Below are 26,095 nucleotides of genomic sequence, written 5' to 3'. Positions count from 1 at the left end.
ACCAATTTTTCCTTTCATAACCTCCAATAAAGGTGTTACACTTGGGCCAGACAGTTTTTTTGAGAGCTTGGAGAGGGTCACCTGTAAGGTCACAGCTTTAGCTGATATCTCCTTACGCTGTTTCACAAAATTGCCCCTTGAGTCAAGATTGACCCCTAAGTATTTGTATGCACTTCCTACTGCAACACTCATGTTGTTATACGTCCATCCTCCCCCGACTTTTCTTTTTTTCCCCCAAAGGTGACCACTAGGGTTTTCTTCAGGTTAACCTCTAACTGATTTACAGTGGTGTAATTATATAGTTTAGCCAGAAGCCTTTGTAAACCTACACGAGTAAGACTGAAAAGCACTAAATCATCAGCGTAGAGCAAGTTGCTTATGGGAACACCACCCATCTTTGGTGGCTATTAGTTTCTTCGAAAGCTGTCGGCAAGTCAGCTATAAACAGATTAAAGAGAAGTGGGGCCAGCACACAGCCCTGTTTGACACCCCTGGTTGTCATGATTTTCTGAGAGAGATGTGTGCCGGACCCCAACTTCACCTGGACCCATGTGTCTTAGTGTAACTGAATAATTGCCTCCAGGAGTTTTCGTGGAATTCCCCATTTGTTTAACTTTTCCCATAGGGCTGCCCTAGGAACCCGATCGAAGGCAGCCTTAAAGTCAACAAAGCAGCAAAAAACGGCCCTGGATGTTAAACAGACTTTGTCGACAATTATGGCCAGTGTCAATAAATTGGTCATAGTCTCGGATTTGGCAGTGAAGTCTGTTTGATTCATTGGAATCAAGTTGTTCTCGTCCGCCCATGCTCTCAGCTCATTCAGGAGAATGCCTGCATAATGCTTAACCTCAATATCCAAGAGAGCAATTAGTCTGTAGTTGCTTGGTGATGAGTGGGGACCTGATTTGTAAATTGGGTGGATTATTGCTCCACGCCAAGAGTCCGGTATGATCGAGGTTCTGAGGGAGTAATTAAAAAGGTTGGTTAAATGACCCGACCACAGTGCTATGTTTGATTTGAATAATTTCTGTGGTAGGCCATTGGGACCCGGGGCGCCGTCCGATCTTGCTTTTAACAGTACTTTAGTAACCCTTTCTTGAGTGGTCTGCAGATCGTCGGTGCAGGGGTCCGAGTAAACAATAGACCTACTCCAGCTCTTGCTCGGGCTTATTTGCGTCAACCTGGGAGCACATGTGTCTGTTGGCACTGTTCTTTCTGGGGACTTAAAGTGATCAGCCAGAAAAGCGAACCAACTAGCTTCTTGAATGTTGGCTGACCTGAAGGTAGACTTGCTGGAGTTTTGCCGATTAATTAAGGCCCAGAATTTCCTTGCATTGCGATTTTTTCTCTCCCATATTAGTTTGCACCAGAATTCATTTTGTTGGTGTTGCTTTTCTTTTTGTATTGCCTGCCTAAACTATTTTTGAGCTGATTTATACGCCATAAGGAGCCCAGTATCTCCTGGAAATTTCATCAGAGACCGCAAGGCGCTGTTTCTAGATGTCTTCAGTGCCCTTGCCTCTCGTGAAATTGTGCACTGGCAGCTGGCAAAGTCCGTCTGAGAGTTCTGTTTAATTGGGAAAAGAGTTATCAGTTGTACGCAAAGCGTCGACCATGCAGCAGCTGGAGAGAACCCCGGGTCGGAGCAGTGTGGAGTGAGAGCCAGACTTGCCTCCGTAACAGAGGGTATTATGTCATTACTCCATCTTAGGCGTTTCAAGTTGTCACAGTACGTTCCTGTAGATGTAATTGGGGCAGGTTTGTGGGACTCTGGCTTTATTTTGAGGGTTACGGACTGAGTACGATGGTCGCTTTCGGTTCGCGGGTGAATACTAAAGTTGCCCAGATGTTTCAGCAGAGCCGAATTGCAGATGGTGTAGTCTAAATAGGAATGCTTGCGGCCATTCGTCCAATACCAATTTGGTGGTGTGTCGTTCGTAGATCTTCCATTCATTACCAGAAATCCTGCACTGTGTAGTTGCAACACGCAGAGTTCTCCCAGACCACAGTGGACTTGGTTTGGACTGTGCTTCTACATCTGCAAGTGCAAAAGGGATTAGCCCTTCACAATCTTCCATGTTACCCTGGAAAAGGTTGGTGTTATGGTCCCCTGTGATTATGCAGTCTGCGTGGGGTTGTTCCACGGCCAGGCCTCGCACGATTTTCATTAGGCAGGTTAGATGGGTCTTTTTTGTGTGGGTACTGGGGTTGATATAAATGTTAAGCAATAGGAGTGGACGTTGTTTACTCCACGAGTTGATTTTGACTCCCAGTAACCAGTCTTCGTCGAAGATTAGCGGCACAATCTGGCTTTTTAGATTGTTAGACACATAGATCGACAGGCCCCCTTTAGGGTGGCCGTAGTGACTGTCTCTAATTGCTAGTTTCCAGAATTCAATGAAGCCGGCACTGGGGTGTTTTGGTTGGCCCATGTCTCTTTGAGTGCTATTGCAGTGTGCCCAAATATGAATGTGTGTGTTTCCAAATTGGTGTTTTTGTTTTGGAGACCACAAATGTTCCATGAGCACAAAGTAAATGAAGAATCACGGTCCGGGATTGGGGATTTTGCGGATGGAAGTGGTTGAAGTATCGGTTGGACCGAGGCCTTACAGTTTGAGTTTAAAGGAAGAAGTTCTAGGGGTCAAGCCATTTTATTGCAAGGCAGGACTGCTGTGAGCCACCCCCAATCTTGCATTTTGTCCGAATTAGAGTTTGTGTTCAAGGGAATTGGGTTCGCCTCTGTTATACCCAAGGCGTTTTTTAAAATTGAGTACGGCCTAATTTTGGCTCCTGATTCAGTAATTACGACTTTTTGCAGGGTGTCCTGATGATTTAATAGCAGTGAAGGATAACCTGGGGGGGTTGTACAAATAAATGTTAATGCCCCATTCCCGAAAGATAGCCCTGTGTTCAATAAATGCTCGCTCCCAGGTTGCTGATTTAAGTGACACCAGAGTTACCTCAGAGGGTTGTGTGCCTTTTGGTGGGAGGAATTCAATAGACTCTGATGAAAGGGCCTCAAAGCCCGGTACTCTGTTCGCTAGTTTTATTATATTTGACCTATTGAGGGTATCATGCCGACCCCTTGAGATGTATTCCGGGGCAAGGAGTATTTTGGCACCCTGTATATTGCATTTAACACCCTAACTGCTTGGGCTTGTATTAGGATGGGGAATTCTTTCGGTTAGACCGCGTACATCTGGGCCCAGTCGAGGCTGAAGAGGAATTAGTGGGCCTCTGCTCGATGTCTGAGTATTTGAAGGTGAAATTAGTTTATTGTTATGGCTTTCATTCACAAGGCTAGGTCCAATAATTGGGTTAGCCTGGATTAGATTGTTGTTGTGAATTACTTTTACAAAACTGGGTCCTATGGTTGGATTAGCCTGCCAAGATGGCCTAGAAATGGGGGCAGGTTGAGGTTGTGTTATCATGACTGTAGTCATTGGTTGAGTTGGGTCACTAGGATTGACCCTTAATGGTTCAGTTAAGGGGTGATACTTGATTACTGCTGCTTCTGCAGATGTCCTGATACAGTCCTGTCTACACCCCAGAGTCTGTGGACAGACACTCGGGGTTAAGTCGTCCTTAAGTGTGCTTTGACCGGGAGTGACTGCCTTAGGTGTTGGTTGAGGGGCGCTTAGACTTTTTTATTACTAGTATTTACAAATATCGGGAATAATTTGAGGGGATCAATTGTTGGTTTTAATCTTAATTTGTTTCTCTGTTTGCGCTGGCGTTTGCGCTCCCTCTTGCTAATGTGAGGGACAGGAACAGAAAGAATATCTAAAGTGGGAATGACAGTGGTGGCTGGGCTGGCAGGCACCATTGCCCTATTGTCGTTGGTAGAGTGCGAATGCCCATATGCTGGGACAGTGTTTGTGGCCGAGGGCGCAGACAGCACTGCTGGGGTGAAGGCGCCCTTGGAGCAATGGGGGACTTCTCGGTTGACAGTCTCAGTTACCAAGGATTCCAACGCCCCGCTTGGCTGTGGCGCGGCCACTGAGCCATGCATAGTGTCGAGTGATTCAGGGATCACGGTTGAAAACTTTTGATTTGGGTGGTGTGAACATTCAGATCGGTTGCCTCCCTTCAATTGCGTAACCTCGTTTATGACAGTAGAGAAAAATGCCGGAAACGAGGATAGCGAGTCGATGATGGGCGAGCAACAGCAAACCGATTGCACTAATTTGGAAGATGATTGCGCTCCTGTAATTAGATTGTTTAGTTTGTCCAATTTATTGTCAATCCCTGCTGTGAACAGTGCTAGGGTGTTCAGCAGGTCAACCTGAATGTCCAGTTTGTCCGAATGATATTTTAAAGCGGTGACTGTTGATTGAAAAGTAAGTAATAATTGGGGCCAAATACTCGATTTTATAAGGGCATACGGCTGTGACTCTCTTTTTAATGTTAAATTAGGCGAGTTCTGTGGATTTTTGAAAAAGAAAGACAGGTCCGCTAACAGTTGGTCATTGGAGTAAATTTTTTGGGATGCTTTTGGGGAGGCTATTATTTCCGCTGGTGATGCACAAAAATGTTGTTGAAGGTTTGTCGAGTGTACACTTCCCTCTGAAGGACTTGGGGCATGGGAAATGGAGGAACTAAGTAAATCGAAATTAGATACAGAAACCTTTTGTGCGTGTATTTGTGGAAAGATTAGGTGAGAATGGGGCGCTTGGGGGCCCTCCCTAGGCACTCCATGTGTTTGGGGGAAAGAGGCTGGGAGCTTCTCTGATTGCTGAGGTTGCCGTGCTTGGGAGCTTTGATTGAGGGTTAAAGTCAAAGGGAGTAGTTGACTGGGGCAAGCCTCTTGCTTGGGGGGCTCAAATTGGGGCGGAAGCTGCCTTAGAGCAGGTTGGTGACTTAGTAGTAAATATTGAAAGTCTCTCCCCATGTGAGTCAGAAATGGTGGTTGACTAAGGCAAGCCTCTTGTTTGGGACAGTCATATTGGAGGGGAGGGTGACTTGGAACTAATTGGAGACTCGGTGATGGACTTTGAGAGGCTCTCCGAGACAGGTCCTCCGGGACGATGTTCTGGTCGACGAGTGGAGAGCCAAAGATGAACAGGTCCATGATAGGAGCAGGCTTGTTGATTGATGATGACTGCATTTGGGACGAGTGCGTGTTTGGGTCTGCAGTTCGCTCGATCTCGTAGGGCTTGTTTACCTCTAAAGGATGAAGAGGAAGGGTCGACTTAGCCCCACCCGGAGCTTTTTTAAAGTAATCCAAAAGGGTGAGGGATCTTAAGCCTTTCGAGGATGGAGCACATGAGGGGGCCGTGCCCGTATTATTAGAATATTGCCATCTGTTTTGTGGAGATTTGGGGGACTTCAATGTGACCTTGGCGATCGTGGGCTCACAGGGTCAGCAGATGGGTGCTCCGCAGTGATTTCCGAATTTTTAAGTTTCTTCCGTTTTGTTATGGACGGGGGTTTTCTTGTTTTCCCTGATCTCATCCTCTTAATGTTGGAGGGGCTGTTCGAGGGACTGTTCAAGCCAGTAAAGGTATAGACTTGGACGAGAGGAAACGTCTTCCCAACACTCTCTATATTGCCGGCAGCGTTTAATTGTGTTTGCTTGGCTGTGGTTGCTGGATTGTAGTTGTGTTTACTTGGTGTTAGCTGAGTTGAAAAGCCCTAGACAGTCACTCCAAGACGGGCCTGGGGTAGTGCAAACTGGGGTGCACCCTTTTAATTGCTTATTAAGTGTTTTGTAGAGGGTAGACAGACTGTAAGGGGCAGGGGTGCAAGGGAGCACGTTCTAGGCTGGGCGCGTCTGTGCTGCCTCGTGTGCCCCGTATGCCAAACTACGCCTAGAACCCAGAGCCCAGAGCCACAATATCCATCTGCTCGGCACCAGCAAACAATGTCTATGGATCCTCTCTCGGGGACAACTCCCTGATACTCCCAATGCTCCCAATGCTCTCCCAGGTGTAAAATAGCTGCTTACCAGGTTTTCCGCCGTGTTCTCCAACACTGAGGCTTTGTGTGGTTATGGCGGTGAGGGTGGCAATTCGCAGTCTGCTGCTAGCTAATCCCGGTTAGAGCAACTACCCGAGCTCACTCTGGCTCCGTCTCAGTCTCCATCTGCGTCGGCTTTGCAGAGATGCTGCGCCCCCCCTGCCGGCTTCCACTAGCCCCCGGTGTCTTCCTACTTGCCGGAAGCCGGGACCTGGATGCTTTTTTACCGGCTGCCAGATAAAAATGCAAAGTGCGGGAAACCGGGTGCCTGGTGCCGGTCGCGGTTGAAACTCGTCGGGGCGAGATGGCCTGCTCGCCTTCTTCTCGCCTGACCGCCCGCTGCTCATTGCTCGTGAAAGTGAAAAGTGGAGAATGGCGACTATAAATCGGCTCGCTACTGCTGTCTGCTACTCCTGCTTTTAAACTTAAGGTTTCGTGGCTTTAGATTGCCGTTGCCCCCCGCGCCTGCTTGCTGTTGGCGGTGGAGGTGGCGGTCGCAATACGGTGGAAATGCAGCCTCTGACCGTAGCCGATAACGGCAGCCCCACAGCACACGGTTTTCCCAGCTTTTTGCCTCTCCAAGACCAATGGTGCAAGGGTATTTTAACTGACAGATTTAGCAGGCAGTGCTGGGGGCTGGACTTCAAGAGATTAGCAGCAAATTTTGCTTAAAAATAAATAAATAAATACATTTGCGTTAGGTAGAGCAGGTGAGGTGCAGCAAGCTAGCTGGCTGAGTCGGTGGATGGGAGGAAGGGGGAGGGGACGGCGGTGATAGTGGTGAGCGGCAGGCAATGTGCAGGCTAATCGCGTTTTGCTGTAAAGTCTACGGGCATCAGATTCTGCCTGCTACTGCTGCCGCCACACACAGTGTCCACACGCACTCACCCGGGCTCCGCGACCCCCCTCCTTCCATGCAGCCTTGATTCCCGGGCTCCGGGTACTCAGCAGGAAGGATTGTCACATAAAATCTCTCACTTTGAAGTCAGTGAAAGAAAAGTAAACACAACACCAAGCTCCCTTGGAATACAGAGCCCTACATTTGACCTCTGTCTCTGAATGCACAGCAAATCTGATATGATTAAAACAAGATTTAAAGGCCTGTTTATAGAAAGCGAGCTCTCAGAAGGATACAGTAAACAGGATATGCTCATAGGAGGGACGAACTTGAGCTGGACAGCCTAAAACACATAAATCTATCAAACAGAAAGCAATTAAATGTGAGTTAAAAACCATAAAGTCACTAGTAAGCAATGGGCGAAATGCATTCCCAGGGAAGCTTGCAGAATGCCCACAAGAATCGTAAGCAATCCATTTTGTTGGGGGAGGGGTTCTGTTATCTTCCTACAAACCTCAATGAAAATATATTTTTTTAAAGAATCGTAAGCAATCCAGACAGAAGCGCCTTCTGGTGGGCTTCGACCTAAAATTCTTTACGCCATTCACTCTAGTTGACTTCGCAGTTATTAAAAGTACAAACTCTGATTTTTTTTTAATGTTTCTCAACTGATTTGTTTTAGTTGGTACTCATTATTTTCATGTCCATATTCAGTAATCTTTTTAAAACATTTTTCGGACTAATTCCGTAAACGTGTAGGATTATTTTAATGGGGTTCGGAGCAACTATTTGTTTGAAGTTTCCAATAAACGATATTAGCACAATTTAATGGCTAAACGTGCTAAAATATAATTATTTAATATATTATGATTTATTATGAAGAGCCACACTATGATTTAAAAAAAGAAAAACATGAAGCAAGAAAAGCAGGCCTATCCTTAGAGGTGCCTAAAAACTAATCAGCCGCAAGATTTCCCAGTGAAATGCTTTAAATTAGCTACTTACACAACAACAAACTTTGCACATGTCTTATCAAATAAGCTTCTTATTCACTATCACAAAACGTTAACAAGCACTGATAAAACCTATTTGTCTGGTCTTGATATGCTCGGTCATGCTGTGTCTCTGTGTAATATGGCTCTTTATGTTCCTTCTATGGCTGTATCCTGTTGTTTTTATTAGCCAAGCTTACTGTAGCAACACTGAAAACTCGAGGATCAAAACACAGGGCATGGACATAGGATCCTTCATAAGGACATAGGTTGCATAGAGACATGACGTAAATAGCCATCATGAATTTGTGCATGCCTGTGTTTGCATGCGTTAGCCGTTGCAACGTTTGAGAATGAGGGCAGCAATGGTGGAGACTGACTCCTTTCATTCTCTGCAGCATCAATGCAAAATCCCAAAGAAATAACTGTCATTGACCAGATCAAAACAACAAGCCCCTCTTGAGATTGTATGTATGTATGTATGTATGTATAGGCATTTATATAGCGCACTACTTACCCGTAGGGTCCCAAGGCGCTTCGACCGCTGCGAAACCCTTCCTGGCTTCCCTGAGAGATGGTCCCTTAATGGGTATCTCCAGGGTGAGACCAGGCATCCCCGGCGGTCTGGTGGGGCCGTTAGTGAAGATGAGGCAAGCTAATGCCCAGAGTTGCCGAGTGTGATCGGAAATCTCTTATTTTGCTATGCGTGAGCTCTGGAGATAGCTCAAGCTGCCACTAACCAGATCTAATCAGGACCAACATTACAGCTAAAAGGAGCTTTCTAATTTGACATGCATCCAAAAAGGAGTTTTACAATTCATAGTATGCTGAATATACCGTATTTGTTTTTCTATGGCTTTGAAGGATATACTTTCTACTACTACTAAAAGGCCTCAACATATTCCTTAACTGTACAACATTGCCATTGCAGTACCTGAGTCCCTCTGCATCTCCCTGGGACCAGTTGAACGAAGGTAGCTCGCTTCCAATCTAGAAGATAAAAATGTGAATAATATTACCTTTTAGAAAACTACTAAAGTTGGAATTATGAGTATTTTTACAACAAACACACATAAGTTAATATTAATAGAAAGTAAAGTCCAGTTACATGCCCATGTACTGTTTAGCTGCTCTGCCAACCTTGGTTTCAAAATTCCCATGACTGATGCTAGGCAAACATCTGAAACTTTTGTGTGTTGTTCGGCACAGCACATACAATAGTGATTTACACCTTGCCTATTCAGTATAGCTAGTGTTAGATATACAGTGATGCATTGCCAGAAGGCATGCAGCAACCATAGGTTGTTTTAATTTATTAACCATTAGCCTGTTTTGTTTTAAATGCATACACTGTGCTAATTCTGGAGGTATACAATGAATGCAGCGTACTTTTCAAAATAACTTACAACTGGTAAAGCTATTATATATTAGGTATTGCTGTTGATTTTAGCAAAAAGTTTAGTTACGTACAGGTTACATATTTATCACCACAACTTATTTGATTGACATTTACATGCCTTACTAACACCAAGCAATTTTTCGAAGCGTGGAGGCTTAAATACTTCGATAATGGCTTCCTAACATGGATTGTGCTAGGGCACTTTGGATGTGGCGTGGCTACACCATGGAGACTTGTGGTATTGCCAGTTTAGGATCTGTTTCCTCAAAATCCTCTGAATGCGATAAAGGCTGCTGCTCCTATTACATTGCTTCCCCGTGTCCTAGTCAGAGTATGTAGTATCAGCTACAGACAGGTCACAAACACATTCCTTGTAAAAAAAAGACCTATTGAACGCTAAATTAATCTCAATGTATTTGGTAGTTGCAGGGTTCTTTCACATTATCAGTTTAATACGCTAGATTGGCTTACTGGCAGTGAGCATTCCCAACAGGATCGCGATCTCATCCTCTTTGCCAAGTGTTTGGGTGGCCTGAGTGTGTACAATGTCCATTCATGGAAGAAATTAAGTCTCATTACATAGAGGACGAATTAAATAAATATTGAATACATTGAGCCTATTTAAGACTAGCTCTGATTAGCCAGATACAACTGTTTATCCATCCCTACTAGTACAGGTCTTACATTTATGGATTCGCTCAATTAATCAAAGCAAGAGTACCCTGTGTGTTAATTGCTATTTATTTGCCCTAGCTGTCAAACCCCTAAAGCTCAAGTCTCAATGCAAAACAGTCCATAAAGGATTCTACAAAGAGGGTTTGATATGTTCTTAAACAACAATCTTGTGTGCTTACTATCTCCTGCTTTATAACAGGAACAGGCGCCACAGACAGAGACTGTTTGCACAGGACACATTAACCATCTGATGGCATTCGTGCCTGATTGTCTTTGCCTTGAAAGCATACTAGAGACAGACCTGTTGACTTTGTCAATGCTTGCTGTCAATGTGTTTGAGGTCTGGAGATCTTCCAGTACCCTTTCTGTCTTCAAGCAGCATGTGAAGGGTGCATGAAGGTCAGGATTTTGAAAGGAATGAAGTAATAGTCTGACCAATCCAATTTGATAGGGATGTGAATCAAGCCTATGAGTCAAGTCCTTCTGCAATGAGTCAGTAAGTCTGGGGTATGGGGGACAAGAGCATAGCTATGCTAAGGGGTTTTGGGGACTTCCATGAGGACTGTGACTTTGGCCCTTAACAGGATTTCTGTGTGAGTCACTTGGTAGCTTTCTTCCATCAGGTCCTGACTGCCTTGATTTGTGGGGATTATGCTGCCCAGATCATGTCCCGATGAGTGTGTGGGTGCCAATGACGAGATGGGGGAGAGCAGGAGGGTATCATAATGAGCAGAGATGCCAGGCATGATGTCAGTGTTAACGTCCACAGCCATGGTAGAAAGTTTCATGGCCTTCAGAGTATCACACAAGTTGGCTTAATAGGGAGGTTGATATGCAAGAACTGGACTATGTACATCCAACTATCATATATACTAATGTGTATCCGACATGTCTGTTTATAGAAAACTATTATATTAAGTTTTTTCCCTGTAAGGAAGTTTGTGCTATTTCAATATAAGAAGAAAAAAAGCAATGTCTCAGTTGAGGAAAGGATTCTTAGGGTAAAATGGGTAAGCCAGTTTTAAAGGAGCCCCGTCTGAGACTATGGTTATTTGTTATTGATTGTGGCATTTAAAGATTTGTTCTAAATTGTTGTTAAATACATCATGAGGTCTGAACTGAAACAAAATGTCCTTTGTTTTAGATGTGGTGACGTTAATAAGATCATATGAAAAACAAGTAAACAGATTCAGTGGTGGAGAGCAGCAATATACATTTTTGAAGTATTAACTAGGCAGAGAGAAAAAAGGTGTATATGTGTGCATCAGAAATCCTTGACATGTATGATGGCATTCTAAAGTGCAAAATTGCATTTTGACACAACATCAGCATGAGTGTGGAAAACATAAAATATCTAACAACCTTTAAATGCAATTCCGTAAAGCCAGTGCTTAATTTGTGCCGGTGCTATCCGGTGCTCAGCACCGGCACTTAAATATCAGGGCCGGGTCTATGAATCTTCATCTTGACTGCTGACTGTAAAAATAAATAAAACTTTATTTATTGTACTACATTCTTCGTACGTGCAGCCACTCACTGCCTGGCTGGCTCATGGCTCCCGAGTCCCGTCCCGCTGCAGCGTGTTTCATATCCCGCCGGCCATCGACTCCGAGAGTCACAGTCTCATCAATCATGTTACTCACTGACTGTCAGTGTTACCGTGACGTCACGTCAAGGCGTTTGGGACCGGGCAGGGGTAACCGTAGTGGTTGCACTTGGTGGTCAGCCGCAGCTGCAACTCGGACACAGACTCTCTCTCTCTGGCGTGAAATGCACCCAGGCGCAGGCACCCTCAGCTGCCCCTGCCCAACCCCGGCCCCCAGGCCAACTCCAAAGCAACTCAAGGGCAACGAATATTTAATAAATAACATTTGCAGTCAGTGACTGTCTGTGTGTCTGAAATAAAAAATTGAAGTAGTTAACTTTCGTTTCATCATTTTTTCATCATTATGGCATTGGCGCCTGGCTGGCGGCCGGCCGGCTGCAGAGTTGTTGATAGTTTCTATTTGACACAAGGTGGGCCAGGGGGCCTCGGAACGGAAGTTGCCAGGTGGGGCCGGGCTGGAGAGGTTCTGATGGGGGTAGGGGCTGTGTGTGAGCGCGGTAGCGCGCGCAGATTTTTTTCATTTTGGCTTAGGCAGGCTCCCGCAGGCAAGCCACGCCCCAGCATAACCACCGCGCTGCGCAGTTAGTTACAGGCGGCAGGCGGCAGCTCCAGTCCCCACCCACGCCAAGAGAGCACAAATTAGGCGCGATGGCCTCAGCGCGACCAACGACGACGACACCGAAGGGCAGAGGCAGGCAGAGCCAGCGGAGCTGACCCTGGGCTTGCTGCCCTGTGCTGTGCTGTGCAGTGCCGGTCCGTGACGGTCTGGTGGCCGGGCCTGCTGCAGCTGGTCGGCCCGGGTGTCTCCAGTTACTGCTGGGCTGGGCCTGGGCCCTGGTGGCACTGCAGACTGCGGCCTGCTGCTAGTAGCAAGCAGGCAGCACGCAGCAAAGTACAGCTAAGCTAGCCTCTAGCAGTGTGTGCCACTGCCTGCCTGCCGATCGGCCTCACCACGATTAACGGTAAGAACCAGTTGAAGATAATAATACAACAATAAATTAAGTTAGTTAAGCAGAGCAGCACCACTAATGACTTACATTTTTAAGTTAAGCTTAGGTGATGACCCGATCAGCTCCCACACTTTGTTCCTTCCGTTTTTCTTTCATTCCGGGGGACGGGGGGGAGGAGGGGAGGGGAGGTGGGAGGAGGTGCGAGTCTGCGACGGTGCCAGAATGGAACCAATGGATTTCTAGGTATTTTTACAGGCAGAAATGAATCTATCGTCGGCCTGCCTGGTATTTGAGTTGTGCGTGCCAAAGTACTGTAAATTGCTAAAGGTCAGTTGTTGTAATTGGGCCTGAATCCATCGAGCCAGCCAGCTTATTGTTACTCCATTCGGTTTTCAGGATGGCCAGGCTAACATACTGAGTGACTATCTCAATGATAATCATTAAATTGAAATTGTTCCGATAAAGTATTTTGGCATTCAGTGTCACTGCTCGACTTGGCGTGCTGTGATTGCATTGCAATAACGCAGTAAGTGTTTTCAAAACGGTAGTTTTTACTTACCATTGTTTATTAGGCCGTGTTAACAATTTAACCACCATCCAGATAAAAACACCTAAAGTTGCGTAGGAAATTATAGAAAAGACTGTACAAACAAATGCTTCTGATGTAACCTGCAGATGACATTGCCTTTTTTCCTGAAATGACAGTTCTTCTAAAAGTGTACTGCCCACTGCACAGAGAGTTCCTTTTAGTGCAATTATTATGTGAATGTATGAAATGTGAGCCCCCTGACCCCAGTGACTGTCCGCGTGCCGCTTTCAATTGGCCCACCCCATTCTGATATCATATCGTGATGATGATGACATTGCGTCTTGCTTGGCTCGATTCTGACCCCTGATTTGCACGCCAACCTACCTGGAGAGTTCCTGGTAATATGTGTGACTCCTGTCCTGACTGTAAGACGTCATTGTTGTTCCAGGGGCTGAGGTAGTACAGGTACTGCAGCAGTGCCAATCTAAGCTGCTTCAGGTGTGCGTTCTGTCCCCGTAACACTCTACCTCCCGCCAGTTCTGTTCCATATTTAAGCCCTCCACAGTCCACTGTTGCACGCCAGGTCAGCAGCCAGCCGCCGCACAAGCCTGGCTCAGCCTCAGGCGCCCGCAATCGGGTGCTACTGCCTACCGACACGGCTCGCCTCGCTGACTCCCGCGGTGCCAGCTAGCCAGCCACGGAGCACCGGGTGCTTAAATGCGCATTTTATTTTGACCGTATATCTGCTGCGCCTATGGGCTCTCATTTAGATTAGACCAGGATTGCGGCACCATGTCAGTGCAACTGTGCATGCCTAAAAAACCCTGCACTATCCTATCTGGCTGGCTGCCACACTTGTAGGAGACACACGCAGTACTGCACACACGGACACCCTCTGGCTAATTACCATACATGTGAAGTTTTGGGGCGCGAGACGAGAGTTCAGTGAGTGCTATAAATTATATGCAGAGAAAAACTCCACTGGAGTGCAGTCCAGCACGGGGGTTTTACACTTTTGCTGCACACACCATCTAGTCATATGTCATCCTATCACTTCTTGCCATTCCAATACCGCCAGTACTGAATACCGTGCAAAAACCAACGCAGTATTTTTATTTTTGGCAGTCAGACTTGTGAGGGTCCGGTTCGGTTGGTTGTTGTGAGAGGCGTGGGGGAGGCAGCTCCATAAGGCTGATTATTAGCAATGAAAAAAGGATGCCGATGCAATCATGCAAATGCTGAAATTCAGATTCACTAAAGGCCCACCAGCCGGGCCGTAGAGGTATATTCGCTGGCGCCGCAGTACTGTACTTTTTTTCTCGGGTGTGGTGTGGCGTTGCCCAACGGATAGTGATGCAATATATATTACTTTTCAAATTGATTCCCGAGGGTTCAGGGCTCATTGTTCTTGTTATATATTATTGTTGTTGTGTTTATTTGTTGTCAACATCTGAGTGCAGAGTGCACACACACAGCCTGTTGATGGTATGAATAGTACTTAAAGCGCTAAGGCCTTGAGTAGCAAACTTGTATAATCACAGATGCTAAAAATAACTAGTAAATACTTACAAAAACAATGCATTGTTTCCTTGAATCATCATGTTTAAATGTAGGTCTGCATGAAAGCGACAACTTCTTATGCACTGTAATGGAAAGTTAGTGTAAAGAGAAGTAGAAGTTCCATGTTTGTACATCTTATATTATTTGCCTGTTCTACGATAGCTCTTCATCCACCCAAACGCCAGGGCGTATCACTTCTGAGGAAGTCAGCTGTGCAGAATTGCAGGGCATAGTATGATGGCTTTTGGAAAGGGAGCCTACAAGCATAGGTTTCACCGGCTAGCACCACATGTTTAGGGCCAGCCTGCTTTGCACATCACACCCTAGATATCCATCATGCAGTGAACAGTGAAAGTAGTGCCATCCCCTTTCCCGTCTGCATTGGAGCTCTCTACTTTTTAATGTGCATTCTATACCAGTTTTCCTAAAATGCAGAAAGAATCTGGAAGGATGGCAGCTTACTTTGCAGAGATGGCGCGATACTTGCACAGTTGCAATAGTAACATTTCCATATGTGATCAGGCAACAACTTGCATATACGAAGAAAGGGTGCCAGTATGGAGATAGCAATGTGTATTGGTGGACAAGGTGTCGTAGGGATGAGTATGCAGGTGTAAAGACGGACAGAAGTTAAGGAGAGCCTAAGAAAGGCAAAGGGGGGATAAAGCAAGGAAGATTGCATGCGATTTCCAAATGAGAACAGCCATAGCTCTGGAAAAGCAGGGGTGAAAACATAGGCATCCACAACACTATTGCCCATCATCAAAGAGCCATTTATATAACAGCATGGATTTAGGATGTAGCAACTTTTTCCAGGCGTAGATGCTTCTTCCACTGGGTTTTGAAGGATGTGAGGGATAAGCTTTGACAGATATCACTACGAATCTTGTTTCAAAACTTCAGTGTGCAACCAGAAAAGGAGTAAGAGAGCGTTGCGGTTCTGTTACAGTGCCAGGTTTCAGATTGGAGCTTATTAGGTCTGCAACCCCAGTTTGCACTTCCTCAAAACTCCAACCAGTATCTGTACGAAAATATTTTTTTAAAAATGGTAGAGGTTGGCCTGCAACCTTTGGGATGCCAAAGGCTGTCCCGACTGGAGTGGAAAAAGTAGTCAGTCACTAGACTGGTCATCTGCCTCTCCCACCCGGTGGAGCTAATAGAGAAAGTGGGTGAAGCCAATGGACGAAGTGGGTGGAGCCAGAGAAAAGTAGTTGTGGCCTCCAACAAAGATTTGACCACCTGCACTTCATTTTTTACAAATTAAGCACTGCGTAAAGCCCAAACCAAGTAACAACTGCTAGAGTACAAAAGAGAAGCTCCTATCTCAAAGAAAACCATGCTGTAAGTGCAAGTAATGAATAACCATTGGGTTCCCATTGGCATGTAAACCACCCCTTGCAACCTTCCTCAGAGGCTTCTGCACCCCGACATCGGAAACAAAGGTTGAATGAAGACAAGTGTGATGACTGAATGGTCCTTTTAGGGCCTGGAGGGAGTCAAAGGATGGACTTTCTGCATCTGGCACTTCAGGTAAGTGACCTCCATGTGCCATAGCAAAACACACTGCCCTACCTCTCCACACTCAATCCCACAAACATTTCTTGCATACGTGCCACCCTTAGAAATCAGTAAATTTATCCACATCCCACTGATAACCACACATAAGCCACCCACTGAAAAAGCAATAGACCTCTTTATGATAGGCATACACGTCACAGCCCTTCACCCAGATGACATAATAGGCAATATCCTGACCCAGATTCAACACACTATCCCTCACCAAAATATGTCTCCACATTATACCCACAGACATTTTGGAGGATCTTGTCCTGACAAGCTACTATGTTAAACATGTCATTTGAAAATACAAAGATGGATTGTGACTCTATTGCACAAAACAGCATGAACTGCACTCGTGAAGAACTACTAACCATCACTTCCATGGAACTCTTTACCTGCCACTTTCCCAGCTTTATTACACAACAAAGACCTTCAACCTCATCGGTAGACTGCCGGGAGATAGCAACACCATGTCTGAGCAAATCACTGATAAGAACAAACACATCTGGCAACCACATATGTAACCACTACCTCAGGATATCAACTCTCAGCAGACCACGCAACCCAGAAAAAATGATCTGCTGAGCTACCTTTAACATTTCATTGCATGCAAACAATGGCACTGATCTGGCTCCCTCTAATATTTCAATACTGATAGGTCATTTTCCAATTACAGCCTTCATTTAGGGGACATATTCCATCCAACACGGACAATCAAAAACATTTTTGTACTTACCATAGTTGAATAGATTCTTTAAAGACAATTACTTTCTGCATCACCATTCTCCCACAGACAACGTACACATTCTCTCGACACACTAAAAAACTCCTTAAACGTGTCTGCAACACACCTCTCATGTGCCTACACAATGATGACTAGAAGGCGATCAGGATTTTGGTGTGACTGCTGTAGACAGAACAAGACTGAAAGGTCCAGGCTGTGATTAAAGGGTGTACTGCACTTACTCAAAAACAGGTCTGTCGTTGTATACTGCTATTACTCTTTAGTAGCAAACGTCATCTACGCAACACGGAAACAACAAACCATAAACACTACACCTACAAGGATATCATCTGCCTCTCAATCATCCTGAAATCTTTCAGCAGCACAACATTCATACAACTTTTCGACATAGTCAGCCCCTTCACTACAAAACAGATCTTCTCTGAAACCCTCAAAACAAGACAGAGCCTCACACACCTGAAGAAATCCAACTTATCAATGTATTACCCATATCACACAAAATGTAAAAATAAATAAAATGTGTTGCATCAAAATCCTAAAGCAACATTTTGAGTACTGAAGGTTGTCCAACATCAAGATAGCATATATGTTGTGTTGTATGATTCCTGGGTGGTAGGGAATAGTGTGTTCTAAATGTCTATGCACCCAAAGTGATAGATATGTCCTGAGGTTCCCTAGGTTTAGATTCTTTTATGGTTTGGGTAGGGGATATCGGGTATGGCTGAGGCTTGGGCCAAGAGCACAGACTTTTGTTACTGTTATTCACCTTCCTTGAAAAGCTGGACAAGGAGAGATCTGAGGAAAGCATCCAAGAATTAGAAGAGTCCATTCCTTTTGTTATTTTATCTTCACGTAATGGTAAATAAAGCAGAGTAGATTATTGTTTTATGAGCTGGGATCTGAGCGATGGATGTCAGGATACTAAATATTTGGCCAATATACTATCTTATCATTCCCCCATGTGTCTGAACAATGCTCAGAATAAGGTTTCAATGCTGAATGCTGACATTACTACTGTATTTTGTATTTTAACTGGCACTCAACTCAGTTGCATGTCATGGGAAGGGAGGCAATGAAGTCTGTGGTGTGAAGCCTCTGTGTGAGTAAGAGGTTCGGGGTAAGGCTGAATTAGAGAGTGACACCGAAGACTTGGAAGCAGATATTGTACACCTCACTGGTGAAATGGATCCTGCAGACGATACTGCGCCAGACATGGTGGCTAAAAAACATCCTCTGGGGCAGCTGTATGATAAACTAGGTATGTTCTCATTTACATCACATCCTCAAAGACTGCATAGAGAAGATAATGTGGGACGGGTGTCAGCATTGGTTTTGAAGAGATATAGACCTTGGACGCTATCCTGAAGGCTGTGGATGAATCTGGCCAGGAGCTGGATACCCAGGCTGGCATTAACAAAGTTGTACAGAGCTCTCTAACAGCTCTACACCCAGCAGAGGTGGTCAACATGAGATCTGTGTAAGATTAAGTTAGTAGAGTGACCATACTGTCCTTGTACCAAAAGAGGATTGCAGCATTGTTGGGACCGCACACTGTGGAGGACTTTCGATCAACAATAAAGAGAAAGAGCAGGGGTAAAACACTATAATCCAGTTGGTTTTCTTCAGAAATTGTATCAATGCGTTCCTGACCTGTTGCTGGAAAATTACTTGAGGTATAGACTGAAGCACTGGAGATGGAATGATAACCTAACTTAATGAGAAAGGCTCCAATAACTAAGGTACTTAAGCCTGGTAAAGATTTAGATGACTACAATGTATATAGATCCCCTCTCTATAATGGGGAACAGCCATTACTACGTGGTTTTTACCATGCGTTGCTATTACATCGCATGCATTACAACGCATGCGATGTTACAACGCGTGGTGAAAACCACGCATACCATTACATCGCATAAGCTTTTACAACAAATGCGATGTAATGGCTATCCACGCCGTTGTGAGGAAACTGAGACTGTTTCCTCACATCGACGTGCACCTCTGACGACGCAGGAAGCAGGAACCGGGAGCAGAGACGGCGACACTGGAACCACGAGGAAAGAGGTAAGGTTGATTGTGCTTGGGATGGGGGGTAGTGATTTAGGGTAGGGTAGTAGTGTTTTAGGGTTAGGGGTAGTGTAGGGTTGAGAGTAGTGTGGGTAGAGTTGTAGTGTCGTAGTGTTTTAGGGTTTAGGGTAGTGTAGGGGTGGGAGTAGTGTGGGTAGTGTGGTGTAGAAGTGTTTTAGGGTTTAGGGTAGTGTAGGGGTGGGAGTAGTGTGGGTAGTGTTGTACTGTAGTAGTGTTTAAAGTATTTAGCTGTCCAGATTGCACATACTAAACGGGAGAATGTAGATCTGAATGTGGGCAAGGTTATGGTGTGTGGGCGGAATATGTGGCTGTCAATTTCTGGTCCCACCTGTCATTGTCCTTGAAGGAACAGGTGGCACTGGTCAAGAATGTCATCTTCCCTTCCTCCTTATATGTCGTTCAAGGTGTGATTTGTCTACAGTCTGCACTTTCCCTTCACGTACATAATGCGTGTCTGCAGTCAAGGGTCCATCTTTCTATATTGCGATCAGCACTCCACCTTTATCCACCTAACACTTGTTTTGCCGCCAAGGCACATCCCACTGATCTTGTGTTGTCGATTCTGTCGCCCTGAGGAAAGTGATGCCCATATTGGGGTTAACACCGAAACACACATCGGTGCTGGATTCCACTTGTTGGAATGTATTGAAATAGAGAAAATCCCCTCTATTGATGTCCTTTAAGAACATCTATAACTTTTGAAAATGTGTCTTCTCAATGTATTATTGATTGTTTTTGATTTATTTATCTTGATCTGTTTGTTTATTTTTTCATGAGGCACATGTATATCTCTCTGCCAGGCCTCATGTGTTCTCCTATATCCCTTTTCTTGGGGGATCTCTTGTCATGTATATTGCGAGTGAATGTCTGATATTGGTAGGAGTGTGAGAATGCGAGTACATGAGAATGTATGTCTGAGGTTTGAGGGATCTAGCTGTGGGATGTATTTTGGATATTTATATTTATCAAGGAACCATGTTAATGTATTATAATACTAAATTTGATTAAAAGCCCTTTTTGATATATTTTTCCTCCCTGTTGTGGTTCACTACTAATTCACTTTATGCACTGGCCTTGTTCTTTATAACTTGTGACTTTCTGCATGCACTGAGTCATAAAGGTAGAGAACCCCCTCTTTTGAGTATATTCTCTAGCTGATGTGCAGCTGCATCTAGAGCACATCTCATAGAGGCACTGGACATTCATTTCCCTTCTTGGACTCAGTCCTGAGCTTTTGCCCATGTTCCTCTGGAAGAAACAGCAGTCATTATTCCATTTTGTCTCAGTGGGCTCTATCATACCTTGCCAGTAGGTCCAGCATTTTAGCAATACGCCACTGATTAGCGGCTTGTGCCGCTACCCATTTGCCCGAAGCATCAATAAGCTTTGGCTCTTTATCTGGGGGAGGGGCATCCCAAGATGCTTGAGAATTAGCTCTCTTTCTGGCGTTTGATACCACTAAAGAGTCAAGTTGTAAATGACTCTTAATAAAAATGGAATCTGTGGGGGAAGGTTTATATTTTTTGTCTACTTTAGGAGTAAGAATTCTAGCACGGACATGGATGATATTGAAAAATATCATCCATGTGTCTTAACATACCCTTGAGCATAGGGAGTGTTTAATTAGAATAATGTGTTCCTAGAGTGTCAAAGAGAAAATCTAAAGACTCTTTATGTAGCTCCACCCCATGGTATTCTGCTGCCCTGGCAATAAGCAGTTGGTATGACAGGTTGTCATCAGGGGGAGCTGGCCTGGCAGGATAAAGATCTGGGTCTGTATCTTGAGGAGGATCAGTGGTGTAATCTGTCCAAGGATCCGGTAGTTGTGCCTCATCATCGTCAGTGTCACCTGTGTCAAGTAGAGGTGGAGGAGACTGACTAGGTGTAATATTTAATTGATTAAGCTGTGTTGAAGAGGGAGGGGGAGGAGATGGAAATATGTGGAAAGGGCTAATGCCTACACTTTTCCTCTTTAAAGGAATTTTGTATGGGTCATCATCATCGGGAAGCTTGTGCTTAGATGGTGATTTAGCACGAATGTGTCCTGTATCTGGATGAATATACAGTTTCTTCTGTTTGTGATCCACTTTAATAGGTACAGTGTCTTTATTTGGATCTGGTTGTGTTGCAGGCACGCCTTTGCATTTCGGCTCCAAAGTTTTCGGAGATGAGCCGGAAAGTCCTTTTGGTGCTGAAGGTTTCGACTCCGAGGGTTTCTAGGGTATCGGTGTCGAAGTTTTCAATTCGGAACCGATCTTGTATTTGGAAGGTTTTTTAGAGTGTTTCGATGCTGAGCCCGAAGGCGGAGTGTGAGAAACCTCTTCTCGGTGCCAACCTTGGCCTTATGGCAGAGGTGGTGCCGAAGCGTTAGATTTTTTAAGGACGGTGGGGGATGCAGAAGGTGTCTTCGGTTCTCAAGTCCCCTTGTCCCTGCGGCACCACGGACGCAGTTGGGCAGGAAGGCGGCCCGCAGATCTTCAATATTTCAGTCTGAAGTCTTGAATTTTTATTCGAACCCCAGAGAGAGATGCACGTTTGAGAGCAATGCTGTTGAGGTAGAGAGAAGTACGCACCTAGGGGGACCCCGAGGATCGATTCTGAAGCGGAGTGTAACAATAACCGTCCGAACCCGATGGCGGAAAAAAAACAATCTAACAATGGAGTCGATGCCCATACGCACTATCACGGAAAGGAGGAGTCACCTACCTCGTGAATGGAAAGACTTCTTCGAACAAAAACAACTGGCAAACATTCGGACCCAACACTAGATGGCAGGTGTATGCAAAGCATGTGATCCACAGCTCACATGCCTCAAACACATGTTTTTGATCGAGAATAGGTGGGAGTAATTATGTAACCATGAGACTGTTGTGGTGCTGCCTTAGAATTCATCTGAGATCAGCTTACTGTCAGACGAAAAGTTACTTGTTGCATTCTGGAGTGTCCTGATGAAGAACAGCACTCTTAGGGTGCATGCCTGCTTCGATCTATTAAGTGTGCCAGATGTTTTTAGTCCTCTACTAGGCAAGTGACAGCTTGGCTGTATAAGAGAGTGTTTGTAAATTAACAGTGCAGCATCGGAGTAGCCATGATCCACACAGCCACCATTACTGCCATCAGTAGCACTGTGTGAATTCAGACAGTTAGTCAATGGTGGCCCATCTATTACCCAAAATAATCGAAGTCATGGGCGTCTATATGGGAGGGCTAAAGTGAGGCTTTCTGCCAGTCTCTCGGGCAACACGTGAGTCTCAGAGACTCAAAAATATTACTATTGGTTTCCTAATAATACTAGCCAGAAAACCTTAGTTTGGTGCACACTTAGCAGGGTTCCAAAACAATTTCATCCCGAACATCCCCAGCACAATCTACAAAAGGCCAGCTTGGGTGATTGAGTACTATTAGTACTGTCAATCGGCCAAGCTTAGACTACTCTCTACTGTTCACTTGGTTCACTCTCCTACAACTTTAGAAAGAGCTTCTTATCAATCTGAGAAGTAGTCCTGTTGGGACAGGAATGCCCTCTGCATAGTGAATGGGCAAGTACTCCAGCCTGAGTGCTAGACGACACGTAAAACTGATAACCGAACAAGATTACAACCCTGTTACTGAGAACCCTATTGAACTGTGTAGCAATTCGTTTTGCTGTGTGATTAAATTACTTTATTTTACCTAAAAGGTACGCACTGGGCTGGACAATTACTAAATACTCACCGTAGCACTTACCTTTTTCCAATGCTGTCTGCCTTGCGTTACTAACAACACTGCTCAGAGCCCTGCATTATCACTGAAGTGCCTAGAGGTGAATACGCTTGCAGGGTGAATGGAGCAGATTTCTTCACTCAACATTTGTCTCCCCTTCATAACCTCCTCTTATGAACATATTTTCACAGTCAAGCAAGCAAAGACATACCTAGTTTAGAATTTGGTTTATGCTCATTGTATTTCTCTGCTATACAGACTTCCATGATGCGCAGTGCAAAGTTGCATGCACTGCAAGGAGAGGAAACCCTATTATAGGGTCTTGACAGCTTAATCTTTATTCCCACTGCTTGGCAGAATCTAATACTGATGATTTGGCAAGTGTCTGTAAAGACTTTGAAGTGTACATTTAAAATGTCAGCATTTGGAGTATTCGAAAACCACATCCTTCGAACACCGATTCAGCTGAGGCTGCAAAAAATCTATTACAATAGCTAGTTGCTCACCATTTCGATTTAATCCACGAAATTTATGAAAAAGGCAGCTGAATCTATTACAATGGCCACACACAATTTCAATTTAATCCACGAGATTTATGGAAAAGGCAGCTGAATCTATTACAATGGCTAGTTACTCACCATTTCAATTTAATCTATGAGACCTACGAAAAAGGCAGATGGAAAAATATAATTACCTCAACCAGCTGATTTAAAATGGGTGCACTGGAAGCGGATACATATTTAAAATAAAACTAATCCAATTTCATGAACTGATACGTTACACATATTTCCCAAAAAAAACTGCTCATGATGACAGTTCAGCTAAATAGTAGAATTCGATATAATACCGAAAATATCGCTAGGCTCCAAACGCTGACCTTTCCTATTTTCATCTCCTGTTCTTACAAACCAGTAAATAATCTCTGTGCAGCATTTGTTTGAGATACTCAGCCACAGAATGCATACAAATAAATAACTAACAGAATGGCTAATTCTAAGAATGTAAATATATCAGGCCAGCGCTCGCAGTAATCACTGTATAATGGACATAAGGATCATTTTAATTACAAATGTCCAAATGCGGAAAACCAAGTAGTGCCTACAAAATTCACTAACTTTAATCCCTTCCATGTAATTGATAAGGGCATCCGTGTTACAATTCCTCATACTGTGCAGCCACAAATGTAAAGCTGGTCACAAATGAAGGCCAGGCCAAATTTAAACTAAAGTGAACTTTATTTTAACTGATCTGTCAATAAATTGCCTTCTAATTAACCAGCAAATCTGGGATAAAGAGACATCCCCTGCTGAAAACTATTCAGCTGTACTAACTAGAGCAAGCCAGTGAATTAACCTAACTCATCCCAGCAGAAAACAATCAATTTGGTGAATACTGCATAACACGAAGCTGCAAGTAAATCAGGAACGTTATGGTTGATCACTCAAAATACCGCCGAAAAGCTGTAAAAACGCAACAACAAAAAAATTCAAACAGAATGAGACTTTTGCTCTAACAAGCAAGCTGTTCTTGCTAGCAAGCTAGCGCATTAGTTTAGAAGAACTATCCTTATTAATGTCCTGGAGTGTAAATCAGCATACACACATGTCAATACAGACACAAAATCTCTTCGTACATCGTCAATTCATAGCACTCTTCCAGGCAGAAGGCTGATTTACGGTTTGTAAAGACTTCTGCGTTTGTCACAGAGAAGACTAAGGGGCATATGTAGGTATTTTCCATTTTGCGATTCTCAAATAGCAATTTTTAAGAAATCGCTATTTGAGAGTTGCAAAATGGAATGTAGGTAAAAAAAAAATAAAATCGCAATTTTTTTGCGAATTGCTCAAATTCCTTAATTGCGGTTAGCAAATTGAGAATTGCAATAAGGAATGAGTGTCCCATTCTTTCCTATGGGCCAAGAGGCCCATAGGAATGAATGGGGATATATTCTCAAATTGCGATTTTCTATGAAAAAATCGCAATTTGAGAATCGCAATTCCAAGGGTGACAGGGTGTCTAAAGGACAACTGTTGCACCCCTGGAATGTGAATGTAAGTACATGTGGCACACAGACATGCCCTAAGGGCATGTCTGTGCGCCACATGGCACTTTGAATTTAAAAAAAAAAATGCATTTGGACAGGAAATCGCAAAATACCATCTTTTTGGAGTAGGTGGTATTTTGCGATTCCTTATGCCAAAATCGCAATTTTCAAGGCACCCCTACATAGCATTTAAGGAATCGCCAAATTGCAATTCCTGAAGTGCTTGAGCAAATTGCTATGTGGCCCATACATTTTTATTATTATTATTATTATTATTTAAGCTTATAAAGCGCCTGGTTACAATGTATTAGTGTGTCCCCGCGCTATGGACTGCTGCGTTAAAGCCAACCAACTGCTGATACTACCCACTCGAACATACCCTAGCAGAGCCTGGCCCTACTCTTTAGGGAACAGGAATGTTGTCAGTTCTTTACGAAACTTGAGCTCTGATTTCTCCAGCCGGAGCTCCAGAGGGAGTTTGGTCCATTTCTGTGCAGCCAAGACACGAAAGGAGTGACCTCCCATTCTTACTCTCCTGAACTTAGTCGCCAGCACCATCCCTACCAAAACGCCTTTTGCGATTCGCAAACGGCTTCCTACATATGCCCCTAAATGATTTTTGAGGGATTTGGCGGCCTGATTTAGACTTTTGCTGAAAGGATACTCAGTCACAAGCATGAACAATATCATGTCCACCATATTACACATACAATGCGATATGATGCAATGGTAATAGGGCAGAAGAGATTTCTGTCACGTTTGGGATGGAGTATCCTATCCGCCAAAGTATAAATCAGGCACTTAGACTTGGGCTTATTCTCTTCAAGGTCAACAGTGTTGTCACAACCTGCATTTTCAATATTGCAGAAGTGATTATGATTAAGGCTTGAAATTCCTGCCACCCAGTAACCTGACATGTGTTTGAAAAGCCTTGCTATAAACAAGGCCTAACCTTTCCAAAGATATATGAACTAAACAAGTAGTCAAGGCAAGTTTCCTCTTCTATTGCAGGATTTAACAGATTTTTTTTAAAGATAGAGACATGGATACGAGCTAGACAAAATGATCTGTTCATTTTGTATACATTGCAAAGACTGTTCGTTGAGCACAATCCTGAGTTCTACAGTACAATTCATACAAACCATCTGAGGAAGCAGGGCCGGCTCTAGGCTCATGGTGGCCCTGGGCAGGGAGCATAGGTAGGGGGCCCAGAAGAGGGGGTCCAGGCGGGGCAGAGCGCGCAGGCCAGTAAAGAGGGGAGGGGGTCAGGGAGTTTAGAAGTGGAACAGAGCCGGAGGCCGCCAAATCCCTGCCAGGGGCCACTACGCAAATATGTATCCATCCTCAGAGGATTAATATATTAAGGATATATATTGGCGTGGTGGCCCCTGGGGTTTGGTGGCCCTGTGCAGGTGCACAGCTTGCACATGCCTAGAGCCGGCCCTGGGGGAA

At 44.5% G+C, this 26,095-nt stretch overlaps 1 protein-coding gene across 4 annotated transcripts in view; it reads right to left on the bottom strand.

Moving 5' to 3' along the window:
- The window catches only part of INPP4A (inositol polyphosphate-4-phosphatase type I A), a 1,119,411-nt gene that overhangs the window by 590,502 nt on the left and 502,814 nt on the right, over window positions 1-26,095 (bottom strand). For all 4 annotated transcript variants that reach the window (XM_086934219.1, XM_086934220.1, XM_086934221.1 and 1 more), the window contains exon 5: window positions 8,723-8,778. The gene's annotated coding sequence lies outside the window, so the exon portion shown is untranslated. The remainder of the gene's footprint in view (window positions 1-8,722; window positions 8,779-26,095) is intronic.

Source organism: Lissotriton vulgaris, chromosome 8 (assembly GCF_964263255.1).
Source record: "Lissotriton vulgaris chromosome 8, aLisVul1.2, whole genome shotgun sequence".
Taxonomy (NCBI): domain Eukaryota; kingdom Metazoa; phylum Chordata; class Amphibia; order Caudata; family Salamandridae; genus Lissotriton; species Lissotriton vulgaris.
This window is presented reverse-complemented; position numbering and strand designations above follow the sequence as displayed.